Source organism: Schistocerca americana, chromosome 1 (genome assembly GCF_021461395.2).
Source record: "Schistocerca americana isolate TAMUIC-IGC-003095 chromosome 1, iqSchAmer2.1, whole genome shotgun sequence".
NCBI lineage: Eukaryota > Metazoa > Arthropoda > Insecta > Orthoptera > Acrididae > Schistocerca > Schistocerca americana.
Window position 1 is genome coordinate 508907270 of NC_060119.1, and position 12625 is coordinate 508919894.

At 37.3% G+C, this 12625-nt stretch overlaps 1 protein-coding gene across 1 annotated transcript in view; it reads right to left on the reverse strand.

Moving 5' to 3' along the window:
* Window positions 1–12372, reverse strand: part of LOC124604780 — a 110824-nt gene extending 98452 nt beyond the window's left edge. The window contains exon 1 of the mRNA XM_047136511.1: window positions 12039–12372. The gene's annotated coding sequence lies outside the window, so the exon portion shown is untranslated. The remainder of the gene's footprint in view (window positions 1–12038) is intronic.
* Window positions 12373–12625: the final 253 nt, after the last annotated feature.

A 12625-nucleotide genomic window follows, 5' to 3' on the forward strand; every position in this document is an offset into this window, starting at 1 on the left:
ACATCTACATGGATACTCCGCAAATCACACTTAAGTGCCTGACAGAGGATTTATCGAACCACCTTCACAATAATTCTCTATTATTCCGATCTTGAACAACACACGGAAAAAATGAACACCTATATCTTTTTGTGCAAGCACTGATTGTCCTTATTTTATTACAATGGTCGTTTCTCCCTGTGTAGGTCGGCATCAACGAAATGTTTTCATATGTGGAGGAGAAAGTTGTTGATTGAAATTGCGTGAGAAGATTCCACCGCAGCAAAAAATGCCTTTGTTTTAGTTATATCCCCCCCCCCAAATCTTGTATCATGTCAGTGACACACACTCTCCTGTTTTGTGATGATACGAAACATACTGCTCTTTGTTGAGACCATGCAGCAGTACTCTAAGAGGACAGACAAGTGTAATGTAGGCAGTCTCGTCAGTAGATCTGTTACATTTTGTAAGTGTTCTGCCAGTAAAACACAGCCATTGGTTTGCCTACCCCACAACATTTTGTGTGTGTTCTTTTGAATTTAAGTTGCTTGTAATCATAATTCCTAGGTATTTAGTTGAATTTACAAGCTTTAGATTAGACTGACTTATCATGTAACTGAAGTTTAACAGATGGGTCATTCCACGTGAAGTGTCCTAGGGCTCCCAGCTCAGCCATCCTTAACTTTGATGGATTTTGTACAGTATGTAGTTGAGGACCCTACATGAACTTATGCAAAGTTCCACGCTCCTGTAACTTGGTTCAGGCGCTAGAGCCACTTTTGTGAACACCACTTTTACCAAGACTGAAAAGTTGCAAAGACATCTTCAAGTTTGGCATTCCACTGTTCCTAATGCTTCTGGGTATAGTGGTACAACTTTTTGTGTTCTACACACAAATAATGGAAGTAGAGTTCAGAAAGCAATGGATTTGGCATAATCGTAGTTCAAAGTGGGCAACAAATCATGTTGCGAGAAATTTGTCGCATACTTTAATGAGGCATAAGTAGTGGAGAAAGTGCGCTATGGACCGGTAGTTTGCCAAACTACTGTCTGTCTGGGTGTTTAGTATATCACAAATTTCGGCCTGGCTTGTGTGTTTAATTACTGTGCTACCATCCCGTAACTTTGCTAAAAAACATGAATGCATCAAAATATACCCATGTTCAAAGTTGAAATCTCAAAATGGGCACTTACCACATTACATTCATTAACACCATTCAACAGAGCACATTTCATTCTATTAGAAAAACTTATTTTCATTTTAGTGTCTTTTTGGGTAAGGTGCAAAAATTGCACCTAAGCTATTGAATTTTTTTTGTAATTGGAGAAAAATCCTTCATAGGTCCATGGTGGCTGTGCCACTACCATCTCAGTGACTGGTAGCCGCTTCACCAAGGGGCCACGCCCGATAGCCATGCAAGGTTAGCCATGGGTGGGTTTCTTTACTGCAGGTTCCCAAGCCACAATGTGAGTATCTAACAGGTTCCTTAGCCTGAATGTGAGTATGCTTTAAATTTATTGTTGATGTCCAAAACTATTGCTTCCGACAAACTGTATTGCCGCCCCATCATTAAAGCAGCTGGAACTAGTATAACTGCAATTATCTGTTGTGGAATCTAGCGCATGTCTCTTCTAGCTGGCCAGTGAAATGATTGTGGATCTCCATGAGGATGCATGAAATTAATCAAGGTATCTTTTTCTTCACATGAAAGTTCACAGATATTTCCTATCCTCCATTTTCCATCATAAACACAAGCGACATACTGGCCAGGCTGTAGTTCAGTAATGGCAAGATGTTTAGTAGCAACTTTAGCATATCGATTAACACTTGCTAAAAAGGACAGCGTATCATTTGATACTCTATGAATGTGAAGTCACTTTTCATCAATTGGCACAAAATGGTGATGGTCTCTTGTACCAGACACTGTACATCCATCCTCAAAATGTTTTTCTTGATCAATTTTTGCATCTTCAATAATTTCTTTTTTAATATAGATAAATGCAGTGCCATGCCCATGTTTTTGGCAATATTTAAACAGATCAGTTGGTTTTAAGATTTGGTTGTCAATTGGGTACTGCTGCTCTTGTTGCTAAACGCTTAACTGTGCCCCCAATTCCGTCACATGATTGCCCATGGCTCTTTCCATTATGCAGTAATGCCAAAATCTTTTTTGTGATGGCAAAGATTTCGGAAGCTCATAAAATTTTGGTACTGTGCAGCAGAACCATCACTAAAATAATGAATATGCTTATTTTCTTTAAAAATGCACTTCAGGGATATGATAAAGTATGTTAAAAACACATGCACTGCAACTGTGTCATGTCGGAAGCAATCACTGATTATGCAGTAGTTGATGCTTTTTAGGTCTTAATTGTCTTTGTAGTAAATGACAAATGGACGTATTCTAGCGTGACTATTTTCCCAATGCAATCCTTGAACTGCATCTTGGACAATAAAGGAGTTATTTTCAGCGAAATCCATTAATGTAATCAGTTCTCCTGGTTTGAGACCACCTTTAGTCAACTGGAGATGCTTGCTCTGATGCTTTGCAATGTAATGGTGAGTAAAAAGAGTCAAAAGTTTTGTAACTAATAGTTCAGTGAATTCTTCAGCTGTCATTTCTCTGGTTTCAAATGTATCTCTGTCAGTGTAAGTCCATTGTTTAACTGAATTGTATCCTCAAGATCAGTATCTGCAAAAGTGCTTTCCAAATATTCCTGTAGAGTTGCTGTTCCTGGACATACTTCACAGCGATGAAGCATGCAATCCTTTGTTTCCAAATTACAGACAATTTTGCTCGGTAATATTTTGTAATCTTCTTTTATTGGGCTATATGCAAACATTAGTTTCACATTTTGATGTATTGTGCAGACACAAACTGAATGTGAACCAGCTGTGCCTACAGTCACACACCACTTTGACCTTAATTCACAAAATTTGGAAAATCCAATTTCCGGTTCATTTTTATTGCGGTACACAACAAAGTTTAAGTTTCTAATTCAATCCAAACAGTAATACAGTCTTTTTTTCCTGTACAAATCCGACTAAACTCTTCATCATAAAAATGTTCTATGACCCTTGCCTTCACAGCCCCAGAAAGATTTTTCTCATTTTTACCTTTGGGCTGTGCCAATATTCCCTGTTCAGCTTTTAACTTTCTCACCTTCCTTATCATTCATTCTGAAACACAAAAGTCTTCCATAGTCTTTTTGATAGACCAGCTTTGGGGAAGTAAGGTCAAAATTTGAATTTTCTCATTATGATTTGATATGTAATTTGTCTTTCAATTCTTGGATAAGCTGACTGTAATCTGGAAAAGTCAAGCATTGCTTGCTTGTGGATGGTTGCTCCAGTTACTGGGATCAAGTCCTCCCTCTTCTGCAACTTTCTCCACTACTTATGCCCATTGTATGGGACAAATTTCTTGCGACATGATTTGTTGCCCACTTTGAATGCATTGCTTTCTCAACTCTACATCCATCATTTGTGTGTAGAGCACAAAAAGTTTTACCACTGTACCCAGAAGCAAGAGTCTTGCTCTTTTACATTAGGAACAGTGGAATGCCAAACTTGAAGATTTCTCCCTGACTTTTCGGTCTCAGTAAAAGTAGTCTTCACAAAAGTGGTTCTAGCGCTTCAACCAAGTTACAGGTGAGCATGAAACTTTGTATAAGTTCAGATACACACTGTACAAAATTCATAAAAATTGAAGATGGGTGAGCTAGGAGCATCTTCTAAATTGGGTCACTTGACATGGAATGACTCAGATTCCTTTTAGCACTCTTATAGATGACCTCACACTTTTCATTATTTAGGCTCAATTGCCAATTTTTGCTCCATACTGATCTTTTCTAGATCGTTTTGGAATTTATTTTGATCTTTTGATAACTTGACAATAAATGACAGCATTATCTGCAAACAGCCTAAGATGGCTACTCAGAATGTCTCCTAAATTGTTGATATAGAGAGGGAACAGCATAAGGGCATGTAACACTACCTTGAGGAACACCAGAAATCACTTCTGTTTCACTCAGTGACTTTCCGTCAAAAGGAGGATCTAGTGCAACACTGATTGATCAGTTATTTTTGGTTCCAGCTGTCTTTTGTTCAACAGGTGTCGGCCACATAATAATATATTTTTTTAAACCATGATGAGAAAATGTCGGCAATAAAGCATGCAGTAATCAGATTTGGCAAAAAAGGAGAAGTACGCTTTCACAGAATCATTATTTTAAGTATGTGGTTTCTGTTGTTTCGGACATGTCCAAAAGAACAGACGCCTTTTTTATCCTGCAGCCACTATGAATCACGACACACACACACACACACACACACACACACACTCTCTCTCTCTCTCTCTCTCTCTCTCTCTCTCTCTCTCTGTGCGTGCGTGCGTGCGTGTGTGTGTGTGTGTGTGTGTGTGTGTGTGTGTGTGTGTCTTTATTCCATTGCTTATGGGAATGGTGGGCTCATTATCAAACAAATGGGTTCATTTGAACCAAAGGTATGTTTGTTGTGGGGTGACACTGTATTTGTTCAATTTGGTGGTGGTGGTGGTGGCGGTGGCGGTGGCGGTGAGTTCCTATGGGACCAAACTCCTGAGGTCATCAGTCCCTAAGCTTACACACTCTTTAATCTAACTTAACGCTAAGGACAAAACAAACACACACACACACACACACACACACACACACACACACACACACACGCCTGAGGGAGTACTCAAATTCACAACGTGAAAGCCGTGCGAACCACGGCAAGGTCCCTAAGACCACGTGCCTGTTTAATTTGCAACTTGGGATATTTTACTTATTATTCATAATATTCCACCATGGCTGGAAGGTGAATTAGTTAAAACTTTAAATTTTCTCTCTTACTGAGGTACAAAACCTCCCCGAAAATCCTTAGTAGACTTAAATTGTATTCTTTATATATTTATTACTCTTCTTGTTAATTGTTATCTGGCAGATGCTGCAATATATTTTATTCTTGTTGAATTTCCTCTAAATTGTGCTGCAATCCTGGATTAGTATTTCTATCACTCTCGCGATAACACTTGGAGGATACAGTATTTATATCTTGGAAAATCTAGATGTATTTGTGGTTGTCTGAAAAGTTCTGTTGTTTTAGTTTCTGGAGCAAGTCTTGACAATCCACACTTAGCTGTTAATTGTATTAATCTGTATTCTATTGGCTGAATATTGGCTAAATTGTATAGATCACTCCTACTGGTGCTAAGGCTTGTTCTTACAGCTATCCCTAGTATTCGTTTTTCAGTACTACAAAGTTTTGGCGTATGTGTTCTTGACATATGCCATATTAGTGCCGCATAATCAGGTGTCGGTCGTATGAAACTACAATATGCATAAGTTAATGCATGACATAGCTCCACTGAATTTCCCTTTTATTAATTTGAGTAGTCCTAGTCCTTTCCTTGCCTTCAATATAAGTTCGTTTATAGCTTGTCTATAGGTCAAAGTAGAATCCAATGTTAATCCAAGATACTCACCTTTTCCCTTGTTAATTCAATATATAGATCTTCTGTTTTTTGTAATTTATATGGATTTAAATTTTTGTGGTGGACTTTTCTCTGCATTTGTTCTAATTCCCTTTCTGGATAACCAGGGTTCCAGGATGCTAACACAGTTAGAATTAAATCAATGTAGGCCTTTGGCTTTGGGTGAATGACACCAATAGGCAGTATCATCTGCATATAAAGCAATTTCCTCATTCCACTTTCCAGGGAGTGGGATATCCACAGTGTACAAAGAATACAATATTGATGAAAGTATAGCATCATGTGGTACTCCCACTTTCATAAAAAGGTGTTGATTTACTATATTTTTATGTACAACAGTTGGCTGATCATCCAGACAATTTGATATCAATTTTATTAATTTATGTGGAAATCTCATCTTTGTTAATTTGTAGTGTAGCCCAGAGTGACACACTTTATCATAGGCTCACTCTATATCCAGCATTAGTGCTAAAGCACAATCCCCAAAATTTAGGGCCTGCATAATGTTACTAGTTTTTCTAAATATTGGATCCATTGTTGAGTGCCCTTGACATAAACTTTCTTGTATTGATGGTATTAGTTGTTTTTTTGTCAATGAACTTTTGCATTCTGGATCTTAGAACTGCATAGAATGTTTTGCCAATAACTGACAATAAAGTTATTGGCTATGACTTGGGGTTGTTTGATGGCTTTCCTGGCTTCAAAATCAATAAGACTTCAGCTGTCTTCCATAGTAAAGGGATTTTCTGTTGTCTTATAACTTCGTTGAATAGATATGTAAGGATTGTATTACTTGAACTGTTGGTGTTTTCTTAGTATATTTCTGGTTATTCCATCGGTACCTGCTGCATTATTTGTTCCATTGTTAATGGCAGTCGTAATTTCTTGCTCAGTTATGTCGGCTAATAATTGTTTGATCTTCATCTAGTTTAGTGTCCTCATGCATTAGGGGCCTGCATCTCTTCTTTGACTTGTTTCTCGAAATTTGATTCGAAACTTTCATCTTCTGGATGTTGATGGATTTTCTCTAACACATTTTTAAAAATTTCAGCTTTTTTGCTACAATGTTTCCCTCATGCAATAATGGCGGGACTCTCTTTCATTGTATTGTCAGTTTTTTTTTTTTTTTTTTTTTTTTTTTTTTCCCAAAAGAGAGATGAATTCTTGTGGTCCAGTTTACATGTGATCTCAATCCACTTATGCGACCGAAATTGCCTGAGCTGGTTTCTGATCAATGTGTTCACTCTATTCCACTCAGTCCTATAAACTGGGTTGGCTGTTTGTTTATAAAGATTATACATTTTCCATTTGATTTTTTTTTTTATATTATTCAAAATATATCTGGGAATTCATTGTCTTCCAGGAATAATGTTCATCTGTGGAGAACAGTGATGCATAGCACTATTTATATCATTCACAATTCTGTCATTTTATTCATTTATATCTTCTTTGCTTATCGACTGTTCAACCTCCTGAAGAGACATTACTAATGTTTGTTTAAATCTTAATGAGTCCAGCCTATTGAAGTCATAAGTAGTTTTTGGAACTTGCTTTAATTCTTAATGTTAGGTGTTGACTTTGACCAGGGAAGTATTAAAAAAGATTTGGAGATGATCATTACCTATACCATCTCCTATCTACATTTCACTACATTGCTTTCTAATTTCATTTGACCATATAACATGGTCATGTATGGTACTACCCATTGGTCCAATAAAAGTAAGTTTATTGTTGTGAAATCTGAAGAGGTAGTTTTCTCATACTAACTCTTCGAGCAAGTTGCCATTCCTATCTGAGATTGTATCACCAAAGACTGTAGATCTGGTATCAAAATCTCCCATAATTATTACTGGGTCCAATGTTACTAAATACTTTATGTATTCTGCATTTATTTGATCTCTTGGGGGATTATATATTAGTACCAAGTGTATAAATTGTTAATTGTTTTGTACTAATCTTTAAATTAATAGATGGAGTATCACTGTATTCTTCAGAAGACATAATTCTGATAGCTGGTATTGTTTCGTCTTGAAAAATTGCTATGCATCCAACATGATTTTGCGAATTTTTGCAGTGACATATAAAATCTTTTAGTGCAATAGGGAGGTCTTCTGCGGTATTTTCTGTGACACCAGAAATTTTTGCTTTTTATTTATCAGCAACATACTCCATTATGAGTTGTTTGCTTTGATGGCCATTTGCATTAACAAAGCCTATAGTTACGTTAGTTTTCCTTAGGAGAGAGCAGACCATTCTCTAGAACTATATGTTGGTCTTTGGAATCCTTGAGTTTGAAATTTTTCTGGTCTTGCTTTGTTTATATAATAATGCCAGACTGGATGCCATGGATTTTTCTATTAAAGAGGATGTTCGCAACTTGATTCGTGGCCGTAAGAACCTTTTCCTTACTATCCGGAAAGAAGTTGACAAGAGCTGTAGTAATTGCACATAATAAAACATCAGTATGTTGAAATATGTCTTCTGGTTTTGTTTTGGGCTCTGGAACCGCTGGGGAATCAACACATTTAATAGCAGCTGCAGTTTCAATGCTTGCAGGCTTGGGGTATTTTGGACATTTTACATTTGTTGAGTGGTGATTTCCCTGGCAATTGGCATATACAAATTGCTTTATTTCTGAATTGCACCTACAAGAAAAATTGGCTCCAGAGCATTTACTACATCGGACATTATTTTTACAGTTTTCCATTCGGTGATAAATTCATAACACCTAGTACATCAGTGCAGGATCTGTGTTGTGGAAAGGGGAAGTGGGTTGGTTCAACTTTATGAATTTATCTCAAAAATTTAAGGTGGTTCTTGAGTGAATAATTTGCTGTAGATTTCTCATGTGTAAATACCCGACACATTCTTTGTTGTTTGTTAGTTAATCTAGATTTTACCCTTACTGCATTCAGTATGCTCAAATTAGAGTTACTTCTTAGAACCTCCACTATTTCTTTGGGATTATTGTCCAGATCAACATTTTTAATGAGTACATATAAATAGGCAGGTATTTCTTAGTTTTTTCATCTTGATTGCGGGCTTGTTGTAATCTTGATGGTGTAACTTTAGCTTCCACTTGTCAGTTTTATAGGAATTTTTTAATGGTTAAAATGTCTGGATAGTAACTTATTACTTTTGCAGATCTGTCTGTCTCTGAAAGTTAAAGCTATGGATATAGTTTGACACTCCAAATCTCTTAAATGCAGAGTCAAAGTTCTCTGGTTTTCTTCATTTTCCAAGTAACTTATATACAAGGCAACCTCCCTTCCAGTTGGAGTTATTAAGATGTTCTCTTTGTCTATGAACTCTTCAGTTACAAGTAAATACCTTCTTTTTAATTGGGTTTTGTCAAAGTCCATTTTGTTTTCACTTCGGTTTCTTGTGTCTTCCAGTTGGTAGTCTTCTTCGATTCAACTTGTGTAGGCAGATCAGAATTATTTGGTATTTCTTGCTTTTTATTTACATTGCATCTTTTTTTTATTTGGTTTGAAAAGCATCGTCTGCCATTGGATAATATGGTGGTTTGGCCAACCCAGGATCTATGGTGTCAGCATTGGCATTTGCCATCTGATTGGTTGCTGGTTCTCAACCGTTTGTCATCATAATTTTAAAACTAAGTCCTGATTCCGTTGTTTGGATACACTCATAAGTTGCAGACCAACAAATTACAATCGGTTATGGAATATGGATCCATGTCCAACAAAACAAAGGAGAAACTGGAGTTAAAATGCACCTGTAGGGGATCGTAGCCACTGACCTTTGCCTCTGCACCCGTAGGTAACCCCAACATGAACAAGACCCTGGAGCACGTGCCCCTTAGCTAATGCCCTAGATCTGGCTAATCCAGGATGGACTAGATGGTGAGGTGAAATCTTAGATGAAAACAGAACATCAACTGCCGGGGCGGCACTACTGAATGGGGTCATCAATTTATAGTAAACATGCTACTAGAGCTGCGACAACAAAGGAAACAAAGACATTAGCTGCCAGTGGGCATTCATTTATATCAATGGAGCAAGTTGAAAATTTATGCCGAACTGGGATTCAGACCTGGGTCTTGTGTTTTGAATATACTGCAAATTTAATTTAACTAAAATTGCAAGCTTCTACATCTACATAATACATGCTGCAAGGCTCTGTTTAATGCATAGCAAAGGATACTTTGTGCCAGTATCGGCAATGTTCTGTCCTTTTCTTTCCCTGCATTGAGTGAGGGGATGGGGGGAAGGGCTGTATTTTTCTGCACTTGCCATAATCTCTTTTTATCTTATTTTCATGACCTCTCTGTGACTATGGTGTCAACAATATTGTCATACAGTCTTCCTCAAATATCGGTTCTGTAAATTAACTTGGTAAGTTCCATGAAAACTACAGTCTTTCTTCCAGATCTTCCCACTAAAGTTAATTGAGCTTCTCTGACACACTTTCATAGGGAATACACTGACCTGTTAAGGTCTTAGCAGCACATCTCGGAATTTGTTCAACGTGTGCTGTCATGCCTACTTGAAATGATACCAAACACTGGAGCAATAGAATAGAATTGATTCAAAGGCGTTTTCTACATGGTTTTCTTTACAAATAACTGATCTTTTCCTGAGCCCTCCCAAGAAATTTAAATCTGGCATTCACTCTTCCTAATTTTATGTATTTGTCCCCTTTCATTTTGCTCCTTTTCTGAAGATTAATTCAATTTTTGTGTGTGTATATGAGAGAGAGAAAGAGAGAGAGAGAGGGGGGGGAAGGGGGGGGGTATTACTTTAACCTCCAGACTAACACTTTCCAGCATCAACAGCAACTAACTAGAGGGGTGAAATGGGACTTCACACTATAATGATCTTTGAACAGAAATGAATGTTAAATGGAACAAAATATGTTTAGTAACTGATGAATATACTTTATTTGTTAATGTAACACATTTAAACAATTAATTAAGGCTACAATGATGTGGTTACGAAGTTTTAAAATAATGCCTGTTTTCATTCTCTCTCTCTCTCTCTCTCTCTCTCTCTCTCTCTCTCTCTCTACACACACACACACACACACACACACACACACACACACACACACACACACACACACACAAATTGAATTAATCTTCAGAAAATGTTATTCTAGTTAAACAATCCCTAATGAAACAAAACAAATCTTCAGATTTCCAAGTATGTGTCTACTTCATGTTGTCACTGCATGGAACACAAAATTTTCTTCAAATGTTTTGTGCATATACATTTTTGCACATCTCACAGGATATGCTACATTTCGACAAAATTTCTTGGACACCACTGATACCAGCTTCTTTTTCAAAGCTGGACTTGAGCAGGAGATTCATCATTTTCTCTTCACATAACCCTTGTTCTGGAACAAGATTTTTCATTTTGCAATTACCATTATCTTTGTAAGTCCTCTGGGTCATTAAAGTCGTCGTTTGACTTGGGGTACAATTAACTCCTTGCAGAGATTTAGCAGAAAGTTTATCATTCCATGTGTAGTACTTGATGGAAGATGATGGTTTTAGTGTCTTCTGTAAGACAGAAGCATTCAAACACCCTATGTCAACAAAGTTGATATGTTAGACATAACACCATCTTCTTCTTATTCTTTTCACAGAACATTCATTGACCATGTTGTCCATATTATCAACACCAACTTTGGTGATGTTATAATGCAAAATGATATCTGGTTTGTAGCTTTAAGTATCACCACTTACATTTGTCGGTGCTAAGCATAATCTCACAAAGATTCAAAGGTAACCTCATTATGAAAAGCGGAGACAGACAACATAACTGTATTCGACAACAGAAAATTAGGTGTTTCTTGCTTATTCTTCCTCTTTGTTCCACAAAGAGTCAAATTTCTCTTGTAAAGTCCAAGTGCAAGTGGAAGAGATGTAAAAAAATTATCAGTGGTGGTGCCTTATCCTCCTGTAAGAGAGCCAATTAGATCCAGCACTACTATTTGTCTTTTTTTTCTGGAGCATTTCCTTCCTTTCTGTCATACACTTGTAAGCTTAGTGCATAATTTTATTTGGCATCAAACAAGCCCATCCTTTCACCCTGTACTTAAAAGGGTTTTGACTCCATATAAACAGCAAATGGACAATGCCCCCAAAAAGAAGCAAAATGTTCATCTCCTGTAAGATGTGAAAGAGGATTGTAATTAACAAGCAGTGGTTGACAATAGCTCTGATAGCAGTGAATGTATCATTCTTTCTCCTTTCATTTCTTGTAGTGATATCAAATCTTTGATGAATGTAGATAACTACTGGTCCTGAAATAATAAAGTTTGAGACATTGTAGCAAGGAAAATGTCTCTTTTGTATATACACTGATGGGGGAGGGGGGGGGGATGCAAAACCAAAAAATAATTATTGTAGGAAATGAAATTGTAGGATTACATTTTCTAGATAACATGCTCAAGTGATTTAACATTGCAAGCTAACAGGTTAACATTAGTGCGAGATAAGCCATTGCATATATTAAATGCTGGTACGAGGGTGGTTTCAAAAATTCTCAGAACAGAATAGAAAAAAGTACTTACATCACTGAAACTTTTTTATTTTTCAATGTCATCTCCTTGTAGATGAATGCACTTGCTCCAGTGATGGTCCAGTGCCTTGATCCCATGTCGAAAATGAGTTCCCTTCAGATCTGCAAAATAGTTGTCAACTCCGGCTATCAATTCTTTGTTTAAAGTGAATCTTCGTCCACCAAGATAAATTTCCTGTTTTGGAAAGAGATGGAAGTCTGACGGAGCCGTATCAGGTGAATAAGGTGGGTGGCAACATCATACTTTAGTTCGTGTAATTTTGCCATGACGATGGCACTTTTGTGCGGGCATGTGTTATCTTGATGGAAGGTGACTTTCTTCCTTTCTAAATCTGACCTTTTTCGCGTACCTTTTGTTGCAATTTGTCCAGGAGGTTAGCGTAGTATTCTCAAGTAATTGTTTGCCCAGTGGGCAGATAATCTACAAACAGAATCCCCTTCCTATCCCCGAACACTGATTCCATGACCATTCGGGCCGAAAGAATTGTCTTTGCTTTCTTTGGTGGTGGAGAATCAGCATGTTTCTGTTGTGACTTGGCGAGACAGCCAAGCCACTACGAGGTAGCCGAAAGGCACGCG